Source organism: Pinus tabuliformis, chromosome 1_2 (genome assembly GCF_031772625.1).
Source record: "Pinus tabuliformis cultivar Carrire ecotype Pingquan chromosome 1_2, CPIR1, whole genome shotgun sequence".
In the NCBI taxonomy this organism is placed as follows: Eukaryota; Viridiplantae; Streptophyta; class Pinopsida; order Pinales; family Pinaceae; genus Pinus; species Pinus tabuliformis.
The window spans coordinates 553,499,498-553,524,488 of record NC_142298.1 but is presented as its reverse complement, the minus strand read 5'-3'; the positions used below and the strand labels follow the sequence as shown (position 1 = coordinate 553,524,488).

Genomic DNA, 24,991 nt, shown 5'->3' with positions numbered 1-24,991 from the left:
GGAGGGAAATTGGATTTCTGATGATAAAAGTGGCATTCAGGTGGTTGCAACTACTATTAAAACCTGGCTTGGTTGGTTCATTTCTGGGGAAGTTGGGATCTTTCCTCAAACATGGATCCCAACATCGATGGATGGATTTGAGTTGGAACTGCAGTTTGGAATATCAATGCTTGTAATTTCTTTTCCCATGTTCCTTCACCAAAAAACATGGGACCACCAAATTTTAATGTTCTATAGATGTTGGTGGCAGATCTTGTGTCTCTCTCTTTCGCTGGCTTCAGATTCCTGCAGCTGGCCATGGCATTTTTTTCCCTTCTGTACAAGAAAAAGAAAAAAGAACAGAATGGTTTATTTTATTCTCTCCCTTATTCATAGGAATACTCCTTTTCCTTTTGAAAACAACTAGAACATGCTTACACAAATGTTCAGTAGGACGTAATAACAATATTTTCATGTTTAAATCTTTGTATTCTAAAAACCCATTCCCTCTTTCTTAGCTTGGAAAATGGAGGAAGAATACCAATTTGTGCACAAGAGATTTTTCGATTACAAGTTCCCACAAACTATTTTGATATTTGAAGCTCTTTCAGGTTTGTTAATTATTAAATTTGTTGCTCAATCCAGTCTCTGTACGACAAGCTATGGTGGCTTACCCATCCAGTATCCTTTTGGCATTGATGATGGGTGTGGGAGTTTTGAATATATATCATTGCTTGTGTGCACCAATGACACCAAACTTGAACTAAGGACACCCACAAGGAGATATCTTATGAATAACATGACTCTTTGGAAAAAGCAAAGAGATTGTATGTAGATTGGCACACAAAATAAGCCATGGCATTGTCAAGAATAACATGCTGTTAAAAATTAAGCACATTATTCTTCAAATAAATGTCTTATTTACATTGATGATGCAATAAACCATGATCTCCAGGGGGATATAAGGCCTATGTTGCATCATCTGCAAATTCATAATAGCATCACATTTTAATTTGTATCGACCTTGCCAGTCATAAGGCCTATGTTTCATCATTTGCAAATGCATAATAGCATCAAATTTGAATTTGTATCGACCTTGCCAGTAATATGCGTGACATTGTAGTAAAGCTTTTTTTTTTACTTCAGTCACCAATAATCCCCACAAGAACACAACCTATCCTTGAAATTATGGAAACGGTTTGCATCTCTCACAATAATTTCTCGTCCAACAATTTTGGAAATTAGCTTGGTAGCAGTGTGCCAGTCTTCACAGACACGAAGATTCTTGATTATCCGAATGGGAGCCTTAAGGCATGTATTGATAAGCCCAAAAGCAAAGGCTATCTTCTTACTATGGACAAAAATAATGTTTTTTTTCTCCTCCTCTTTAAGGTCTGTGTCATGAACATAACTTGCACTCTGCATTTGAATGGTCAAATCAGCCAACTTTTCATAGATTTTACCTGTTTGTGGGTGGGATCTGTCTCCTGCAAAAAACGTATATACCTTATTTCTAACATAAATCCCACTGCAACCAGTGGGCTTATTCAACCCTCTGTCATTCATCATTTTTCTCACCTTTGAAAAGCCATCCCACCTGCCACCTATAGCATAGACATTTTCTAGAAGCACGTAATTTCCAACATTTTCAGGCTCTAGCTCAAAAAGGTGTCTTGCTACTTTCTCCCCTACCTCTATATTGCAATGAATTTTGTAGGCAACAAGAAAAGCCCCCCACACAGATGTGCTAGGTTCTAATGGTATCTTGGCGATGAAGTCCCAAGATTCATCCAGTCGTCTAGCATGACCAAGGAGATCAACCATACAGGCATAATGCTCTTCTCTCAGTGTGATCTGATATTCTTAACTCATGAGATTGAAGTGTTGCCAGCCTTCATTTACCAAGCCTGAATGGCTACATGCGTATAGCACCCCAAAAAAGGTAATATGATATGGTTTCACACCCTCCTATTGCATTAGTATAAAGAGATTGAGGGCTTCCTCACCATGCCCGTGCATTTCATACCCTTCAATCATAACAGTCCATATGACTACGTCTCTTTGATTTATAATGTCAGACTCTCTACGTGCATCTTTTACACTCCCACATTTTTTATACATGCTTATCAGTGCACTCCTTATAGTAGCATTTATCCCAAATACTCATATGATTATGTAACCATGAATCTCTTTACCATGGTGCAATACCGCTAAGTGGGCACATGCTAGAAGAGCACTCGTAATGGTGAAGGTGTTCGGCTTTATGCATGCTAACTGGATTTCATGGAAAAGTTTCACTGCTTCAACATTGTACTCATTCTTAGTACGCATTCCAATCATCCCGAACCATAGTACAACATCTCTCTCAGGCATTCTATCAAATATATGGCATGCATTACCTATTCTTCCAAACTTAAACTAGAAGTTTGGAAGCTCAATTCCAATAACGACATTTGACTCAGTGCCACTTCAAATAACATACGAATGAATATCTTTCCCCTATTTTAAAGCCCTAGATGCCATACATGCAGAGAGAAATTTTTCCACGATGATGGAACTAAGTGCAATTCTTGCTTTCTGCATTCGACAAAACATCACCAAAGCATCATGACCTCACCCACTTTGAACATACCCTCCAATCAGTGCAGTCCATGATATCACATTTGGCTCAATAAGAGAGGTGAGGAAATTGGACTAGATGATGTGGCGAACTTGCATATGGTACTAAGAATGTTGCCATGATCCTATTGTTGCTGCTAAAAATTAGAGTAGTCTAAAAACACCTCGAAAATAATTGTTTTTCGCTAGTAATTTTGAAGAAATTTGGAAAAAACTTTTAGAAGGTGTTTTCAGTTGGAAAATAATGTATTTTCCTGGGAATTTTGATGAAATTTGAGACCATATATAAAATATATGAACTAAGTATATTGTTCCCTTCAATATTTATACTTGAAGCATTGGTAGGCATTACATTTCTCAAGGCCAATTGCTAACTGTATCTCGAAACTATAAGCTATAACCTCATGCACCTAGGGAACTCCTTAATATCAAAGGATTTGGATCAGATAAGGTCTTGGTATTATGTGAGTTAAAAGTTCTGATCCTTATATCTGAGTAGTAAGGTTTATATGTTGAAAACAAGGCCATGATTTTGCACTGTAGAATTTTATAGCAGTCATCACCATGATCAAGAGTTGTGCAACCATAGAAAATATGCTATTAGAATTTGTGTGGGATTTTCTGAGTTTTCTAGATATTTGTATTTGTTCAAAGTAAATCATAAAATCTATACTTTACATATCATACTCAGATAATAACAATTTTTTCTCTCAGGTCCACAGGTGGATAAATTAAGTACCGAGTTTGGAAGCTTATTTGACATTACAATGTATTCTTCCAAACTTCGAATAGAAGTTCAAAAGCTCAGTCCCGGTAACGAAATTTGACTCAAAGCCACTTCGAATAACATACGAATGAATCTCTTTCCCCTGTTTTAGAGCCCTAGACACAATACATGCAGAGAGAACATTTTCCACGATGATGGAACTCGGTGCAATGCCTGCTTTCTGCATTCAGCAAAACATCACCAAATCATCATGACCTCACCCACTTTGAACATACCCTCCAATCAGTGCAGTCCATGATATCACATTTGGCTCAATACCTGCCAACTGCATTTCATGGAAGAGATCCAAGGCCTGGTCACAATATCCATTTTTAGCATACCTTGCTACCATTGAAGTTCGTGAAACTACATTTCTTTGAGACATTTTGTCAAACACTTGCCTTGCATCTTCTACAACCATGAATGTGCTATACATATCGATCAGATCATTTTCAACAACTATGTCTTTCCTACAACCCCTTCTGCATTTTTGACCATGAATCTCCCTTCCCTGCTGCAGATTACCCAAACCAGCACAAGCCTTCAGCACACATGGAAAGACAAAACTGCCATATTGCATACCAATCTCTTGCATTTCACAATAGAGCTTAAGGGCCTCCTCATAGTCACCACGGTTGACAAAACCTGCAATCATAGCAACCCATGAAGGCACGATTCGTTCAGTAATTTTGTCAAACACTAGTCGTGCATCCTTTATACTCTCACACTTGGCATACATGGTAATAAGATTAGTTTCTAGCATTCCATTTGGTTCAATCCCATTCACACCCATGTGGGTATGGACTATTTTTTCTTCTGAAAAATCCTTAATCTTGATACAATGTTCCAAGAGGGAAAAATAGGGGTCTGAATCGACTATAGCATCGTTTAAACATTCTAAATCTTCCTTCAATCCACCCTTCCTACATAGTGCTCTCACTTCAACAGAAACATCGTTGGCCTATGACTGTGGCATTTCATTTTTAGTGGGTTCTTCATATAGTGTCGCAATCACAGGGGTAGCTGCAGAGATAGCATTTGTTTTCAAATCATGAATAACAGAAGCCACAGGGAGCCCAGATTTAGAATTGTAAGAGAGGTGAGTAAATTGGACTAGATTGTTAATCTAGGTTGTCATTGATGTCAATATAGCAGTGTTTGTGATGGAAAAGTATTTGATACATGATTTCCCATTGATGCCCATTGATCATAATGCTCATAGTGATGAAAGTTTGATATATGATGATTTGATGAGATGGAGGACCCAAGTGGATTGAATAGCAGGAGGTCAATTGAACAGCAAATGACGTAGGAGGTCAATTGAACAGCAATTGAATAATAATTTAACATCAAATGACACAGTAGATCTAGTAAAGCAACATGAGCAAGAAGCCAAAGAGTAAGATGATGAGTTTGTCGAAAGCCATCAAAGAAACAAGTCACAGAAGCAATAGCTATCGGAAGAGCGGAGGTAGGAAAGTACAGACTTCCTTAATCATGGCTAAAGTCCCGCACTCAATCCTAGCCATCAATCTCATAGTCAACCCTTAGATCACAATAAACTGTGGGGGTTAAGGTTGTTTTTAATCCATGTGCCAGTCGAAGTCCCGCAAACCGTCGATTACGATAAGACTGTGGACCCGATGGGTTTATTAACAACTGCTTAAGAAATATCACATCCATCGCATATCGCAAGTCTTGAAGAGATGTAACGATGGTAAAACCTCTGATTGTGATATCATATTGCGGACCCACTGCACAATTATAACATGACTCTATACAATTTTGCATCCTCAGTATCGCTAGTTTCTAAGGGATGTCAAACTGCCAATTGCGATTAAAGGTGATGACGTGGCATGTGGGACCTCCATATGGGTAACGTATCTTGGGCATCTATCACATAGAAGAGGTAACAGTTCACAACTCTTGAACTTGAAGGAACAGAGGAAGCTGGAAGGTTAAGCGAATGAAAGGAGAAGCCAAAGGTCTAGCAGACGATGAAGGTAAAAAGAGAAGTCGAAGTTTGATTGAGAGTGTAGAAAGTAGAAGGACAGAAGTAAGTCGTAGGTCCAGCAGGACAGAAGGAAGTCGTAGGTCGAACAAGACAGAAGGAAGTCGAAGGTCCAGCAGGACAAAAGGAAGTCGAAGGTCCAGCAGGACAGAAGGAAGCCGAAGGTCCAATAGGACAGGAGGAAGACGAAGGACGAAGCAATTCTGTTGATTGGGTTAACCTTTGAAATGCTCAGACCTGTGATGAATTAATCAAGTACATAAAAAAACCTAAAGAACAATTTTGTGAAGGGGAAAATTAAAGTTTCATCTGACATCGTTTGAAGGGAGCAGTAGCCAGCACCAGCATTGAAGTGTTTGTGAGTCTGATTCTGGGAAGTAAGAGATCGCGATAGCAAGAACAGTGAGAAGAAGTCACACTTGAAACAATTACCATGACAGTAAAGAACAGAGGCTTGAAAACAAAGAATTTCTTTTGTGCATACATTAAGGCTTAGTGCAGATATCTTGTTGGAAATCTTCAACAAATCTTAGAAACATTATTGGAGATCATGATGCATATTTGAAATCATCATGAGGTAACTTTGCAGACTCTGTTAGGGTAATATCAAGAGTTGTGAAGACTTCTTCATATGAAGACAGGTTGTCATTGATGTAGCAGTGAAGGTGTAGATAGACAGAATTCAGTGAAGAAGATGTTGGGAGCAGAGAATAACTACCAAACATATCTAGAAAATATATAGCAGAGGGTTGGAGCCCTTGGGGTTAGTGCCTCAAAATTGGAAGGATTGGTGTCCTTGGAGTTGGTGCTCCTAAATCCAAGGTTGGTGCCTTGACAAGACAGGGTTGGCACCTCAGAATTGGAAGGATTGGTGTCCTTAGAGTTGGTGCTCCTAAATCCAAGGTTGGTGCCTTGACAAGACAACGTTGGTGCCCTAGAGGTTTGAACCTCACAAAAAGTCCAAGTTGGTGCTTGACAACTGGTTGGTGCCCTATATACATTGTACTTGATTTATTGTAAAGATTATATTAATAAAATCATTTATTCCTGTTGTTCATTTTGTGATCTAAATATAAATGATTTAACTGACAAAAATAACAATTGAAAAGAAATACTAATTCACCCCCTCTCAGTATTTACAACAATGATGTGGCAGAATTGCATATGGTACTAATAGTGTTGCCATGATCCTATTGTTGCTACTTAAAATTAGAGTAGTCTAAAAACACCTCGAAAATAATGGTTTTCCCTGGGCAATTTTGAAGAAATTTGGCAGAAACTTCTGGAAGGTGTTTTCACCTCAAAATAATGTATTTTCTTGGAAATTTTGATGAAATTTGACACCATACAACAAATAGATGAACTAAGTAGATTGCGCTCTTCAATCTTTATAATTGAAGTATTGGTAGGCATTACATTTCTCAAGGTCAAATGACAACTGTATCTGGAAACTACAAGCTAGAACCTCATGCACCTAGGGAATTCCTTAATAGCAAAGGATTTGGATCAGATAAGGTATTGGTATTATGTGAGTTAAAAGTGTTGGTCCTTACTTCTAAGTAGTAAGATTTATATGTTGAAAACAAGGCCATGATTCTGCATTGCAGAATTTTACAACAGTCATTTGTGTGGGCTTTTATGAGTTTTCCAGATATTTTTATTTGTTCAAAGTAAATCATGAAACTATACTTTACATATCATACTGAGATAATAACATTTTTTTCTCTCAGGCCCATTAGTGGATAAATTAAGTACTGAGTTTGGAAGCCTATTTGACATTACAATGTGAAAATTTGAAACTATAGTCGTTGCCTAAAAAATATAATATTGAGAGTCCCATCTGTTGTTGATGTCGTGGATAAATTAAGTACCGAGTTTGGAAGCTTATTTTACATTACAATGCGAAATTTTTTAACTACAGTCATTGCCTTAAAAACATAATATTGGGAGTCCCATCTGTTGCTAATGTCTAGCTCATTTTCATCTAATATGTGGTGATGTCTAAAATTTGTGAGTTTTGATGCAAATTTAGATTTGGAAAGATAGCTATCATATTTTTCATGAATTAATGTTATTTTCTTTAGCTTATCTAATGTCACCTACTACTTGTATTTTTTCAAAATCTATCAAATATTTGCTATTGGAACTTGAAACACCATCTTTGAAGATTAAGAGGTAATCTATGTTAGAAAGGTATGTGATTTCTCTTTATCTTCTAACTCTAAATGACATTTTGTTTACTAATTTTTATTTTCAATAGTGTTTTATATGGTAGGATTCTTCTCAAATTTATGTCTTACCGCCTTTCCTTTGCAACATTTGGTGCAATTGCTAGTTAATTCCATCCATTTCCTTCACTTCGTTCAACTCTTTTGTCTTTCCCATGTAGTTTCTTCAATGCTTCCCTCGTAACAAGTTACTAATTAGATAATTATATCACGTAAAAAAATCAATTAATTATATTTTTATTATTAATATATAAAAGGTTTAATTATATTTTTATTATAAATATATATAAAGTTTAGTTAATTTTTATAATTTTATAAATGTATAATATTAATTTATATGTTTAAAAAATAATGGTTAAATTATTAAATTTTAATTATATATTTTTTTGAAATTTTATTTTTTTAAATCAAATTATATATAAAATATCATAATTTTTGAAATGAAATAAGTTAATAATATTAATTAATTTTATTAATTTATAAAAATATTAATAATTTATTAAATAAAATTAAGAATGATTTTAAATATTTTAATTTTAGAATTTCTAACAATAAAACAAAAATATTAATAAATTGCATTTTTATTTAAATTACATTTTAAAAAATATAAATATATTTTTTAAAATACATATTCAATATTTTAAATTTATAATTTTGAATCAAATTAATAAAAAAAATCAAAAAATTAAAAGCATTAAATATATTTTCCCTTGCGTCAGCGTCTAAATTGAGAGCTCTAAGGATGTGAAATAAATCCTTAGAACAAAGCGAAGTCACAGTCTCTCGTATTTTCTGGAGAATCATATTCAGATTATTATTGTTTGTGTTCTTTTTCGCTTATCAGATATTGAATTGATATCACGGTGGATTCTATCCACAGATAGATCCATCACCTTTTACTTTTCTTTTTTTTTCTTTCTCTTTTTTTTTACAATAAGTTTGGAAAGAGTTAGTACAATTCAGTTTGATTATTTGTTCTTTTCTCAAGACCCCAAGTGTATCTCGTCCAAATAATTCTTTCAGGATTAATGGGAATCTTTTCCTCTATTGCCACGCTTAAGTATATTAAGTTTGTTGGAGCTTGTTGAAAAACATTTTTTGAATTAAATTAGAAAAAATTGAACAAATTAGATTTGACATAAATCATAATCTTTTATTATAACTATTATTAAAAATATTTTGTGAATATTTACAGAAAGTCAAATCTTGTTCTCCATGTAATTAATCATCAATAGTTAAATTAAAATTTTGAAAATTCTAAATTCAAACATTTCTATCAAAATCACAATTTTATACTATTAAAATTTAATTTATGTTTTATTTTATAATTTATAATAATTTTATACTATTTATTCATGGTTTGCCCAATATTTCCTCATATTCATGTTTTGCCAAATATTCCTCCCCACATGTACCCTCATATATCTAGTTTTTGGCACTGCGTTGGGATGAGAAAAACATGAGTATAAATTGTTCATGTTTGACCCAATGTTTTCCCCAAACCCTATCCCAAAACATGGAATGTTTTCCCCAAACCCTATCCCAAAACATGGATATATTAGGGTGGGGGTAAGTAGAAATATTGGAAAAAATGTGAATAAAATTATATTTGTGTTTTGCATGTTTTTCTAAGTATTTCACCCCCCTTTCCCCCACCGTCATTTCTATTCATATTTTTCCCAATATTTCCCACGACCCCCATCCCCGCATAATCCCCCACCCAAAGCATGAATATATGATGGTGGGGATGAGCAAAAATATTGGGAAAAACATGAATAAGGGGTCATATTTTTCCCAATATTTCCCTCCACTCCCATCCCCACGTAATACCCCACACAAAGCATGAATATATGATGGTGGGGGTGAGGAAAAATATTGGGAAAAACATGAATAAGGGGTCATATTTTTCCCAATATTTCCCTCCACTCCCATCCCCACGTAATACCCCACCTAAAGCATGAATATATGATGGTGGGGGTGAGGAAAAATATTGGGAAAAACATGAATAAGGGGTGAGGTTGGGGGGAATATTGGGCTAAAGATGAATAGAATTAACATGCTATGATAGGGATAACATATGTGTGAAGTAAACTTCCTCTAGAATGTAAAATTTGAGAAAAAAGTATGTACTTAAGGGATTTGATCCCTCTCATGGCATGATAGATCCAAAGTTAAGATGGATTTATAGTATTCTCGATATATATCTTGAATTACATACCTATATTTTATTACTTTGAATATATCCATTCTCGCATTATCTTTAAATATACTACACAAATCCATGGTCATTGAAACTATAGATGCATAGATCTAAATTTGCAATTATATATATAATTTATTTATTTAATCTTTAGCATATATCACAATTTTAAATAACATGTCTTTTGTTCCTATTAAACTTTTTCTCACATAGATAAATACTTAAATGCTACATTAGTTTAGATTAGATTGAGATTTATGATTTTAAAATGAATATTTGATTATGTTAAAACCATAAAACCCTCTAGTAACATTAACATGTTATTTACAGAGTGAACATCCCGCGCACAGCGAACGCGACTGCTAGGTTTTGCGACCACAGAGGAGCCATAGCTGCCGCCATGAGTGCACCTGGGGGTGGGGAGCCTTCTCCCACCCCGCCAATCTCATTAGAGGAAGCTTTCCGAAGACTGCTAACGCAGAAAGGGAAGAAAAAATTGATCCTAGAAGTCCCGAAATTTATCAAAAAAATGGAAGAAATTCCTGAGATCGCCCTGCCAGAAGACCAACCGATAAAAATCGCCCTAGCCCTGGCTGACAAAGGGTTGGTAGGACAATTTATGGGATGTTGGCCCTCTAAAAAAACAACAGATGACTGGATCCAACGCAACTGGAGACCCCAACTGAAAAACAATGTGATCTGATATGTTGTCGGAAGAGGCTATTTCATTTTCGAGTTCACCTCCAAAGAAGATTGAGATCTGGTATTCAGAAACGGTCTGTATTTCATGGGAAATCAGGGTCTGTATCTTAATAAGTGGACTCCCGACTTCGATCCCTCATTCGATGCCCCTGAAGAGGTCCCAGTCTGGGTTCGACTTCCCAATCTTCTGATCCATTGTTGGAGCTATCACACCTTGTAGAAGATTGAAAATGGTCTAGGACATTTCATTAACAAAGCAGATAACAAGGGCCAATATACCTGTGCAAGAATCTATGTGGAAGTCGATCTGGAAGTTGGACTGCCCGAAGCGGTAAAACTTACAGTCAGAGAATGGCATCACTATCAAAAATTGGATTACGAGCAATTGTTATTCAAATGCAGAACCTGTCACGAACATGGACACTTCCAACGAAATTGCCCAAAAGCTCCAACCGGGGACAAAGTGGACAAAGAAGGATGGAAAGAGATCAAAAAGGGCAAGGCAATCCCAAAACCAACTGAGAAGAAAAATTCAGGGCCATTGGTGAAGCCCCAGCCTAAACCAAAAGCCAAAGAAGTTCCAAAAGAAGGCTCTTCCTCTGGGGAAAAGACGGATGCCATTGGGATCCAAGAGGAACCAGAAGACCCGTCGAAGAAAGTGAAAGAAGCTGAGGCAAAGTCAAATCTTCCTCCATCAGAGGATGATCAAGGGGGAAAAGAAGAAAACGAGGAGCACATCAGTCTGGGCACCGATTCTGAGGGAGATTTAGAAGATGGAGTCTCCGAATCAGACAGCTCGCAAGTCACTCCTATCAAGTCGGCCAGGGGTCGAAAGTCCAAGAAGAAACAGAGAGAGGAAAAAACTTATCTGGATGTACTCCAAGGCTCTCAGAAAACTCTCAAAGGAATGATGAATACCAGATCCAGGCGCAAGCATGGTCAGGCTCCAAAAGGAGCCACAACCTCCCAAGCCAGTAAATAATGAAATACGTCTCCTGGAATTGCAAAGGGTTATGCAACAGGTTGAAAGAAGAAGCTCTGAAAGACATTATGAGGATGTACTCACCTGAAATCCTTCTTATCCAGGAGAAAAAGCTGGAGGACCTTCTACTCCTCCAAGCAAGCAAAGCATTATGGCATAAAGGCCAAGGGAGAGCAGTCAATGCCAGAGGCGCCTCTGGAGCGATTGCCTCCTTTTGGGACAGCTCCAAATATCATCTGATTTACGAAGAATGTTGCCCCCATTGGCTATTCACTAAGCTCCTCCACAAAGAATCTGGCCATCAAGTATGTATGTTCAATCTATATGCTCTGGTCTTACCTTCTAAGAAAAAAAATTGTTGGGACTCTCTCTACTCCTTTCTTTTCTTTCACAATCCAAAAAAAATTATTATTGCAGGTGATTTGAATGTTACGCTAGCTGCAAAAGAGAAAAAGGGGGGCTCGCTGGTCAGGGACCCAGCTAGAGAATGGGTTGAAGACCTCATTTTAGGTTGGGATTTGGAGGATATCAAGCCCTCATCTGGGAAATTCACTTGGTCCAACAAAAGGATAGGCCCCGGCCACATTGCTGCTCGCTTGGACAGATTTCTAGTCCAATCCTCCTTCTTGACATGTGGTCTAATGACCATGTCTAAAATCCTACCGAACTACACCTTTGACCATAAAACCATTCTGCTTGAGTTCTCCTTGGATGGAAATCTGGGCCCCATTCCCTTTAGATTCAGTTCTCTATGGATTCATCAAGAAGGCTTCCAGGAGGTGGTCTTCGAGGCCTGGAACCGGAAAGTTCAAGGATCCCCTTTCTTTGTGTGGGAAGAAAAATTAAGGGGACTTAAAAGAGAGCTCAAGGAGTGGGCTAAAAGGTTGAAAACGCCCACTGCCAAAAGAAAGGAGATGCATGACAATTTAGCAGGCCATCAATTAACAATGGAGAATTCCGATGTAACTCAAATCCTTCTTCAAAAAGAAGTAGCGCTGCAAAAAGACCTCCATAAAGCAAGCAGGGATGAAGAAGAGTTTTGGAGACAGAAGTCCAGAAATCTTTGGTTACAGGCCAGAGACAAAAATACAAGCTACTTCCATAAGCAAGCTGAAGAACGCAAGCACTTCAAAACAGTAAATGAAATTCATTATCAAAACACTATGGTTAAATATTTTGAAGGCATAAAGCAAGCAGCCCACTCCTTCTTCAAAGATCTTTACTCAGTCCCGGAAGACCCTCCTATCGATTCTCAAGCCTATCCGATTGATCTAATTCCTCACTGTGTTCAATATTCTGACAATACTATGCTAACTGCTCCAATCAATATGAATGAGATTAAAAAAGCATTGGATTGCATGGAACCGGATAAAGCTTCGGACCCTGATGGGTTCACAGCAAGGTTCTACCTAACTTGCTGGCCTACTATTAAAAAAGATTTTCTGAGAATGGTCCGGAAATCTCAGACTTGCACCAAGATTGGAGGCAGTACCAACTCGACCTTCCTTGCCTTGATTCTGAAAGATAAAGGTGCCACCGACTTCAGCAGATACCGGCTTATCTCTCTGTGTAACACAAGTTATAAACTGGTTACAAAAATAATAGCCAACCATCTTAAGAAAATTATGTTGGTCATCATCCTTAAAAACCAAGGAGGATTCGTCAAAGGTGGAAAGATTCTTGACAACATTGTGCTGGTGCAAGAAGCAATTCATTCAAGTTGGCTTAAAAAAGAGAAAGGCATGGTGATTAAGCTAGATTTGACAAATGCCTTTGATAGGGTGAGACATGATTTCCTGTTTTCTGTGATGGAGAAATTTGGCTTCTCAAAAGCTCTCATAACATGGGTGAAAGCCTGCATTGCCTCTCCTTGGATAACACCTTTGGTTAATGGTCATTCAACAGAATTCTTCCAAGCCTCGAGGGGGCTAAGACAAGGTTGCCCGTTGTCCCCGCTTCTTTACGCCATTCAAGCTTCGATGCTCAGCTTCCAGCTAGACTACTGTCAACAGATCCAAACTCTGCTAGGCCTGAGGATGGCTCACAAGGTTAAAGACATAAATCATGCCCAGTTTGCTGATGATACATTATTGCTTGGAGGAGCTAGCATAAATTCTGCTAGGAAATTCATGAAGGAGCTGGACATTTATAGGGAGGTTTCGGGCAGTAAGATCAACTATCTAAAAAGCACGATCTATGGTTGGAATTGCTCAATCAAGGAATTGATAGACATAGCAAGGTTGTCAGAAATGGAAGGAGCCCTGACCTAGGAGTCATTTAAGTATCTTGGGATCCCAATCTTCAAATCAAATCCTAAGGTAGCTCACTGGATGCCCCTGCTAGAAAGCTAAAAATCAGAATACAAGCTTGGGGAGCCTCATGGTTGAATAATGCTGGGAAGGTAATCCTAATGAAATCTGTTCTCATAAGTCTATCGTTATATCAGAACTCCATTCTACGAGCCCCTAAAACCTTTATTAATAAAGTGGATGGTCTCCTGAGAAGATTTTTGTGGGAGGGAGGGAAAAATAATGAAAGAAGGCTCCATTTAGTAAATTGGGACACTCTTAAGAAGCCATTTTTTGAAGGAGGTCTCCAAATGCCAGATCTGGCAGCCCAAAATCTTGCTCTGGTCTCCAAGCTCCTTTGGAACATTGTTTCTGGGAATCCTAGTTGGAGCAAGAGAGTTATGTGGAAAAAATATTTTCATGGGCAGCGCTTGAGGTGTTTGGACCAGCCTCCAAGAAAAACCAAAGGATCACCGGTATTCAAACTCTGTCTCACAACTATGAAACATTTCAGTCACAAGCTATATTGGATCCCAGGTAATGGGAAAAAAATAAGAATTTGGGAAGATTCGATCCTTGGAGATCAACCCTTGAATCAGTTGGTAGAACTTGTAAATATCAGAGTTTGGCTTCAAGCGAGCAATCTAGAAACCCTTTGGGACATCTCCAATTGGACAGATGATGAAGGAATACTTTGGGATGGTTGGAATCTGGGGGAGGTCCCTCATTGGCTGGATGGTGAAGCCACTTTATTGCTGGATTTGCTCCAAGGAAAATCTCCCTTAAAGGCCTCTTCTAAGGAAAAAATAGGGTGGGGCTCTCTCTCAGGCTCATACTCAGCAGTAGAAGGTTACAAAAGTATGTTGCTTGTCCCAAACATTCCCCCAAAGCCAACTCAATGGAAATTTATTTGGTCCTTTCCTACTCTCCCAAAAATTGACTTCTTTTGCTAGACTTTGGCGCATAAAAGTGTCCTCACTAGAGATAACCTGAGAAGGTGTGGAATGGAAGGTCCCTCCAGCTGCCCTCTTTGTGCTTCGGATGAAGAAACGGCTAATCACCTGTTGTTATTGTGCCCCTTTGCTCAAGAAGTTTGGAGGGGTGTCCTGATGTTAGGACCTGACAAAATAGAGCTTCCCGGAAATATTCCGGACCTGCTAAGAAACTGGGCCAAGTTATCCCCGTTCTGTCTCTCCAAAAAAAGCCTTCTCAAGACTGGCTGGATGTGGATTCCCAAATTCACATGCTGGAAACTGTGGCTGGAGAGGAACAACAGAATTTTTAGGGAGGAGAGTTGTAATCCGGTCAGAATTATCTCTAAGATCAAAGCTCTGTTGGGTGAGGCCTTAGAAGCCAAACCCGTCATAAGAAATGGTATGATTCTGGACAGTGAGGAAGATCAATGGCTAAAAGAGCTAGTTCCAAACCATCAGAATAGACCCATTCCCCCTGCTAAAGCCCCTTCTCATTTGGAAATTTGTCTACAAGAACAGGAATTCATCAAATGGAGATCAGCTTTGGATGATCACTACCTTTTTTTCAATGGGGCCTCTAAAGGTAACCCAGGAGCGGCAGGTGACGGTGGAGTTATCTTGAGTCCAGGTGGCTCAGCTGAGGTGTGATTTGCTTGGGGTCTGGGGCATGAAACTAACAACAGAGCGGAGGCTCTTGCTCTGTGGCAGGGTCTAAATCTAGCTATCAAGAGGAATCTCCTCTCCATAGTAGTCTTTGGAGACTCTAGACTAATTATCCAGGCTATGAACTTCCAAAAGATCCCTTCTCAGGTTCATTTAGCCCCCACACTAAAAAAAATCAGTCTAGTTTTGCCCAAGTTTCGCAAAATCTCCTTCTATCATATTCTGAGGAAGTTAAACTCACAGGCAAACTGGCTGCCAATCTAGGCTCTATCCGTAGCAAGAGATCTCTGTTAGTTAATGATGTTGAATCGAAATGCAGCATTCCATAATTCTGGAGAAGACTGGGCCTTCGCTCCTATGAGTAATCCACTGGTTCAGATTTCTCTCCATCCCACAGAGCTTCGGGACCGGGCCAATTTTAGCTGGCAGCTGTTAGGAGATGTGGATTCATCCACAAGGAAAAAACGCAACCTTGTCATTTTCGATCTCTGCTCCATGCTGGACTTCACCACTATGTCTCTCTGCAATCAATTGGGTAGGTGTTGGGGGGTTCACGAGGGCTCCTTCAAAGCTAGATTAGAGAGCAGAAAGGCCTCTGCAGTGTTCTATGTTGAAACGGCGAGCAATGTTGGCAACGTTGACAACTCTCTTGGAAATCATGAGTACAAAGTAACAATCCACCAGACAAATCAAAAGAAAACAAGTAATGAGCCATTGGATGACCTGGCAAAGGAAGTCCGGTGTGTTGGATCTCCTCTCTACAAGCTGGAAGCAGAGCTAAGACGCGGCATGCAAAAGTAGCAGAAATCCAAGGCGCCATTCTGAAACCAGATCAAGTGCACATTCAAGCCATTATCTGTAATTACAGTGTAATACTCTCCTCACCTCCTCTCAAAACGAAAGCAAAATCTATAACAAGGAAATACAGAGTAGCCCTGTTAAAGCCCTCAATAGTTGTTTTGGTGAATCTTAAATAAAAACTAGCCGTTACTGTCAAAAAAAAAAAACATTAACACGTTTCCTCAGAATTTCAAGGTGATGATGAATTTTATAATTTTTTAAAAATATATAATATTAAAACTAAAATTTAAAAAAAAAAAGTCTCACAAACCGAAATTGTTTTCAGTACATGCACTAAAGGGAATATATGTGTTATATTTTGTACAAAACAAACATACAAGTGTTAGGAAATCTCAAATTTCGCACATTATATATCTTTTAATTTTGTGTGTGAAGGTTTGCCTATTCATTATGCTATCAAAAAGTTACATTTGATTTGTCCTTGCATTACTGGTCTGCCCGATGGGAAACCAGACCAATAACACAAGTTTAGAGTCTTGAGATTAATGATATTTTCCTTTACAAGAGAATCTGACTTGACAAATATTTTGTTATAGGTGTGTGAAGGACATGCACAAGCATGTTGGCCTTCACTCATAATGAATTTGTTGTTACCTTGGAAATTGTTGTTAGAATTGAAGTTGTTGATACCTTGGAGGTTGTTGTTTCCTTGGAAACTACAATTACCTTGGAGGTTGTTGCTTCCTTGGAAACTATTGTTGCCTTGGAAGTTGTTGCTACTTTGGTAACTGCTACTACTTTGGGAACTGATGCTACTTTGGGAATTGTTGTTGAGATTGAAGTGGTTGTTACTTGTTAAGTAATTTTTGTTACCTTGGCAACTACTATTGTGATTAAGATATTGTTACCTATTGTGAAAACGAATTGAGCCAAAGAAACCTCATTCCAATTGGAAATTCGACGCCTTAGCAGGCTATTAGATAACCATAAAATTATAAAATTAATTGTTGATTGCCCTAAAGGCAAGCTATAATCCATGTGATTTCCTATGCGGGTGAAAATTGTGTTTAATAAAACCAAAGAAGTCATCTTCATTCCTGGAGAATGCCACCCACCGTGGAGGAGAGGTCTTTCTGGGCTATAGCATCACAATCCCTTTAGAGTCTTGATGAAGGTTGGGTTTCCCAATTGACATCAAAAGATGGGTCATCTGAGTCAAGGTTGTAATTGGCAAGATGATCCGCTAATTTGTTCTCAGTTCTGCAAATGTGGGAGAGTGAAGTGACATGTATTTGATGCAAGAGTTGAGCTACTCTAATCACTTGGGCTTTAATCCTCCATATTTTAGCTACATTAGAGGGAGGGGTGCTATTATGGATCTTCCTCATGATTGAGATGATCAGCAAAGAATCCCCTTCCACTATTAATTGTTGTTAGGTTTGAGTTAGAGAAATTCTCAGACCATGTTCCAATGCCCAGAGTTTCACTACATTGTTGGTTGTCACTCCTAATTTTCCAGCATAAACCCAGAGAATTTCACCTTCACTATTTCACAATACCCCTCCATAACTGGCAGGACTCATGTTTCCTCTAGAAGCACCATCGAAATTAAGTTTGACAAAAGCCAGGAAAAGGGGGAGACCAAGAGGTTGGGTTGTTGTTTGTCCTTGGTGGTTGTTTATTCCAGTTGAGTGAGACTTGAGGCCAAATACCCAAAGGACGAAGAATGTTTTGTTCCAAAGGTGGGTAGTCCCAATCTTGATCATTCCAATGACTGTAGGTGATGGTTTCCCAGATGTGATCCATGATTTTTTTCCATAGTTCTTCAAAAGAAAATGGTGTGTCTTTGAAGAGATGAGGATTGCATTCTTTCCAAATGTTCCATAGAAGAAACCCAGAGCTGCTTTGCCAAACTCTATTAAGAATAGGACTTTTAAAAGGCGTTCTGATCTAGTCAGCTAAGGCTTCAGGGAAAGACAACAACTTGATGATTTATATATGTGTGTGTTAAATTTATTTCCTACCTTTCATATTCTTATGCCATATTTAAATTAGTTATAAAATTATTTTAATCATACTTTCGCATAAATTGATTATTGTTATTTTGTGTTCCTACTAATGTGTCCTGAAAGATGAGCATTAACTTACAATCACCAAGTACATCAATACTCCTTTTGAAGACAAAAATGACTTTATACACCTTATATAATACAACAAAAGACTATTTATTTTGAATCACATATCTCCTTAAATTAATTATTATTCTTCTCTATGTGTTTCGACTTATATTTCGTAAAAGATGAGCATTAACCTACATTCATTCATATTTAAAATAACTCATATTACTCTTTTAAAGATGAAATAACTTTCCTTATCATATTATATTTTTGGTAATGAAATAAAAAACACCGTACATGATTTATATCATTTAAAATCTATCTTTATAATATTGATACCCTCTTTATATATAAAAAGATAATTTCATTAAAAAATTAAAAATAAAAAATAAAAATACATTTAAATAAAATAATAATAATAAATTAAACTGGCCACTTAGCACACCATCATATTAATAATACGATATATAGATTTAAACATGTTTATCATGTTTAAACACTGTAATATCCCCAGAAAAGCTGTAAATATTTTATTTATCACTGTAAAAAAAATCAGATAATATTATTATTGTTATTTTTCTGTTCGGTTAATAATATTGTTAATTTCTGAAGTTAGAGAATGAATGAGTAATAACATATTGTAGAATGACTTAGTAATAACAAATTGTAACTTCTCATAAAGAAGTTGGAAAAAGGCGGTTGCCAAAAAAGAAACCCTAACTGTCTTCCCTAACAGAAAAACACTCCAATAAAAGGGGTGGGGGAGAGGAAAAAACCGCGCTGTAGAGATAGACGGTAAGAAGGGGGAAAGAATGCTAAGTCTGGTGATGACCATATAGCATTAGCACTACGTGCGATAGTCTTGCTAAAGGCCGTAGTCTTGCAAGCAGGCTTGGGGGGAGATTTGGTCTTGAAGACGAATCTCATGGACGGGAGGATGACAAGCTGAAGTTGTAAAGGTGACTGAGATCGTTGGGATCTTCTGCACAAGAACACAGGTAAGCAGTACCTTTCGACAATATTCTGTAAAGGAAGTTGTGTGTTTGATTAACCGTGACTGTTACAGTAAGAGTCATTTCTTAAATTTATGGATTATGTGTAATCTCATTGTCAGTAGAATTATAAGAGTTTTGTAATTTATAATCTATTAGAGAATTTATTGTCAGCAGAATTATAAGAGTTTTGTAATTTATAATCTAGCAGAGAATTTATTGTCAGCAGAATTATAAGGGTATACAATTTATAATTTATCTGAGATTTTGTTGTCAATAGAACTATAAGGATTTATAATTCTAAATTTATCAGTAATCCGTAGTTAGTAGAAAAACGAGGGTCTTGCTTATGAATGGGATGAAAGTTCTTTTCACCGAGAAATCCTTACTGAGGAATTACTTTAGAATTAACAGGATGGCACAACAGACTTAATACTGTGAGACAAGCAGTGAGAAGGACACATTGACTGGTACCGGTGGGTTCTGTCTGTCCAAAACCAACTATGACAAACGATCTGCGCAAACAGACATGCATAGATGACATTGATAATAGTTAGTGACGAGGACTTCAAGAGGGGCCCTGTATAAAATACACTTACAAACTCAATAATAAGAACAGGTATAAACTTAGTTTAAGGGTAATTTGAGTAGATAAGAACTTGTAGAAATTAGGAACTCAGATTATTCGAACCTGTGTGAATATAAGAATCGAAAAAAAGAGGAAATGTCGTGGAAATACAGTAGTATGCAAGCATAGCAAGGCGAATGGAAAGCCACTGTTAGTAAGCTCAAAACTTGAGAAAGCCATACCTTTGAAATTCGAGACCCTAAATGATAATTAAAAAAAATCAGTGTTCTCACTTGCGCCCGACTCTTGTAGTTACAAGAGACTTGACCATGGCGGAGAATTTTATTTCTGCGAGAGAATAATGGAAAACAAACAAAAGCCTTAGACACCGAACCGATGCAACCATCTATTTAAGTATATATTTAACGAAAAATACACTTTGAATGAATTATTTCCATGTAAAAATTGTATAGGCAATGGGAAACTAGCAAGAATGACAAATAATCCAGAAGGAGTTTAAAGTACTCAAAATAAACATTTCCATGATAACTGCACTGCAGAACATGAGCAAAAATAGCACAGAGAATATGAAACGAATGGTGTCATGTATTACTGATAACATAAACCAATGGAACATATATATTATCTAGTCCTGAAAAGAGCTAAGCAGAACGAATACTCAGACATGGACCAAGATAAATACATCTGCCGAAAGGTCTTAAACAATAACTTAAAACCCTATGTTCTTAAATACAGTACATGATGGACAAGTCCTGAGTAAAAATCAGCTTAATCCACAACTTAATATAAAAACCCTAGCCTTCAAAATCCTTGAACAGACTTGAGAATTGAACTGTTGTACTAGGAGGAAGACCCCCACCGGGCATCAAAGAACTGTGAGCACCTGTCATGGTAAAGCCATATTAAAGCAGGGCAAAAGCCAGAGCTGGTTCTTCCGAAAAGGAATTAAGGCTAGAACTCTAAACTTGAGCTGAGGAACTATACCCTCTCAACTAAACAACAAAGTTACCAGGCAGAAAATCCTAGAACTTTCCTAGAACCATTGAGCTTCTGTGACAGGTGAGAGAGCTGCCTCACCTTCAAAACAATGGTGAACTGCATATCCATCCCCTCCGAACCTGCAAAAAATGAAAACGTATCAGAAGCAACCTAAAACAAGTCTAGGGAAAAACAAAGTTTACATAGCAATGTAGCCAAGGATAAAATCATACCTGTAACATGAATGTGTAAACGATGGACATGAAACCTTCGGCTACCTCTGAGACAAGCCCAACGCACTGTACTCAAACCCTTCAGGCCAAGCGACCTGCAAGTGGAGAAGCAGAGGCATGGCGCAAAGGGAGAAGGGTGCAAAAGAAACGCGCAACCCAACATGTTTGATGGAAAAGCCTCCCAGACAGATCACAACCGTTAGATTGGAGACTCATAACCTCCGTCGTTGATGTGATGAGGGATCTTGAGGTGTCCTGATATGGCTGCCATGCCATCCAAATGGTAGAGCAGAGTATTAAATTCCAGAATGACTAGTGGCAGTTAAGTTCAGAGTGCGAGCTGAGTCATCCAGGTTTGATATGACTATTTATTAAATGAGACGGACAGAAGATTGACAGATCATAGCTATCGACAACCTTGTGGTATAGTAAGAAATCAATTCTCCGCATTTTGTATCAATTCCTGTATGTATTAAACCCAGATAATGGACAGGTCGTAATAATACTATGGATTAGAGTAAGTTTTGTAGTAATGTTATAGTTGGTAACATCGGTGTTATACTTTAGAAATTTTTTTGTGTATTATGGCATTTTGATTAGATATTAAATAGTGATATGACATGTGGTATCAGAGCCAAGTTACAAAAACTGTGACCTCTGGAAAATGAACCGTGCATTAGTTACTGTTTTCCTTTGGAATTCTAACTGTTGTTGATCTATTAATTTGTTAAGTACAGAGAAACAAGACAACAACAGATATAAGAAGAACAGTTAGAGTGCACACAGGAATATGGCTGGCCTAGGGCCTGGAGCATTCCCTGAAAATAACCCTGAAATATGGGTATAGTTAGGGGAAGAGGCTCGTAGCACAAATCTTGCAATACTAGAAACAGTTCAGGAATTAAAAAGAGAGATGGCCCGCTTAAGGGAGGACAATGCAAGGCTAACCTTGGAACAGGAAAAAATTATGAAGAGTCTGTCCAATAAGCAGAATCAGTGCCCGCCGAATCCTAGCCCTGAGCAGCAACGAGTGTCGAAAGAACAAGGCTACCACACAGAACAGGAAGAGTCAGAAGGAAGGGAAGAGAATCGAGAAGAAAAGTCGGATAATGCCTCCAAGCACCAGACATCGAAAAGGCAACAGATAGAATTACAAGGGGAGTTCTAGAAAATAAAACCGCCACACTTCAATGGAGAATTGGAAGAAGCAGTCGAAGCCTAGCTTATTAACATGAATAAATATTTCCAATTATATGAGTACAATCACAATCTAAAGGCCCGGTTGGCTATCTTTCAACTGCAAGGGAAGGCCACCTTGTGGTGGGAGGAGGTCAAGATTGTATGAGGGGTGAGTGAACAAAGTATTACTTGGGAGAAGTTCCAAAAATACTTCAAGGAAAGATATTTGACGGAACGATTTTATGATGAGAAAGCGAGAGAGTTTCACGACTTGTGACTTGGACAACAAACCATGGATGAGTTTATCACCCGATTTACCTCCTTGCTTCAATATGTACCATACATCTGTGAGGAAAAGGCTAAAGTACAGCATTTCGTCAGCAGTTTACCCGTGGAAATGAGGGAAAGAATTGAGTTCGATAACCCAAAAACAATGGATGAGGTTATACGAAAGGCTAGGATATGCTACCAGCAAAATAAATAGAAGGGTGAAGTTTTGGGCAGAAAATGGATGGAAAAGAAAGGTAATAAGACTGCATTTGGCAATAAAGGAAATCGGGGCAGTGCTGGTAAGGGATTTTCCAAAGGGCCAAATAACAAAAATCTACCAAAGAACCAGCTCAGAATTAAGTCGCCAACTGAATCAAGGATCAACGAGCAAACTAGCAGACTTGACAACGAGGGAACGGCGAGACCCCCAGTACAGTGTTGGGGATGTGGGTGGCCACATTACGTCAAAAATTGTCCTCATTTTAAAGGCATCAAACAAGTCTCACAAATCCACGAGGCATCAATAGTAGGAGATGTAGCCAGGAGCATTCCGAAAATTAATGTTGCTCTCGAAGACCGTCAAGCAAAGTACCAGCCAACTATGGTGGAGTTTGAAGGTAAGATTTTTAATCATACCATATCTGTTTTAATTGATCCTGGAGCTACATTAAGTTATGTTAGTCCTAAGATTGTGGAACAGTGTAAATTACAATCTGTCAAGTTTAAAAACCCCTGGCTAGTACAGCTAGAAACAGGGGCAAAGAGACAAGTATTGGCCAAGGTTAATAACTGCCCTTTGGAAATAGCAGGTCAGCCTTTAATGGCAGATCTAAACATACTTCCCCTTGGATCATATGACGTATTGATAGGCATGGATTGGCTGGAAAAATGTTGGTCCATTATAAATTGCAAAACAAAAACTATTTACTACAAGAATGAGCTGGGAGAAGGATGGGAGATGCAAGGCATCCCAAGGCCCGTACAGATTCGACCAATAACCACCTCTCAGCTGGCAAAGTGTATTAGAAAAGGGTGTCAGATTTATGCTATTCAGGTTGGTTACACCAACTCAAAAGAAAACACAGCCACCTTGGAGAATATACCGGTTGTTCAGGAATTTGCTGATGTATTCCCGGAGGAGATACCCGGACTGCCACCCAAAAGGGACATAGATTTTACTATTGAATTGATACCAAGGGCAGCTCCAGTGTCCCAAGCCCCCTATCGTATGAGCACACCAGAACTCACAGAACTGAAAATGCAATTGCAGGAGTTGTTGAACAAAAATTACATCTGCCCTAGTGTGTCGCCTTGGGGAGCCCCCATGTTGTTCTTCAAAAAGAAGGATGGAACCCTTCATATGTGTATGGACTATCGTCAATTGAATAAATTGACAATTAAGAATAAATACCCTTTACCCCATATTGATGAACTTTTTGATCAGGTAAAAGGGGCAACAGTATTCTCAAAAATTGATTTACGATCAGGATACCACCAAATCAGGATTAAAGAGGAAGACATAGCCAAAATTGCTTTTAGAACTCGATATGGACACTATGAGTTTGTAGTATTACCCTTTGGGTTAACCAACACCCCCACAACCTTTATGTGCTTAATGAACAACATATTTCATCGGTACTTAGACAAGTTTGTGTTCATTTTTATTGACGATACACTGATATATTCCTGGAATATGGAGGAACACAAGGAGCACCTCAGATTGGTATTTCAAACTCTTTGAGAGCACCAATTATACGCCAAATACAGCAAGTGTGACTTCTTTAAGGAACAAATACAATACTTGGGACACATAATCACTAAAGATGGGATCACTGTGGATCCCGAAAAGATAAGAACCATAATGGAATGGCCCGTGCCAAAGGACGTGGTAGACATAAGATCCTTCATGGGATTAGCAGGTTACTACAGGCGGTTTGTGGAAGGATTTTCGAGAGTGGCTTACCCTATCACTTCCTTGCAGAAAAAAGGAAAAACTTTTAAATGGACTACAGAATGCCAAAGAAGTTTTGAACAACTCAAGCATCTGCTCACCACAGCACCTATATTAAGTATAGCAGATCCAGGTAAGGACTATGTGGTGTGTACTGATGCGAGTAAGGAAGGGGTAGGAGGGGTACTGATGCAAGAAGGAAAGGTAATTGCCTATGAATCTAGAAAGTTAAAGGAACATGAGCAGAAATATTCCGCTTATGATCTGGAGTTGATAGCTGTTATTCACACCTTAAAGATGTGGCGCCACTACCTGATGGGAAAAAAAATTCTTTTAATGACGGACCATCATAGTTTGACTAGTTATTTCAGTCAGCCTACCTTAAATGCTAGGTAGGCACGATGGGTGGATTTCCTAAGTGGTTTTGATTTCAAGATTAAGCATCTGAAAGGGAAAGAAAACCGGGTAG

At 38.0% G+C, this 24,991-nt stretch overlaps 2 pseudogenes; both read right to left on the bottom strand.

Annotated features, from left to right (window-relative positions):
• Positions 1-1,125: 1,125 nt before the first annotated feature.
• Positions 1,126-1,803, bottom strand: LOC149206785 (pentatricopeptide repeat-containing protein At3g26782, mitochondrial pseudogene; annotated as a pseudogene).
• A 1,778-nt stretch (positions 1,804-3,581) lies between these two features.
• On the bottom strand, positions 3,582-4,157 carry LOC149206784 (pentatricopeptide repeat-containing protein At1g03540 pseudogene; annotated as a pseudogene).
• Positions 4,158-24,991: the final 20,834 nt, after the last annotated feature.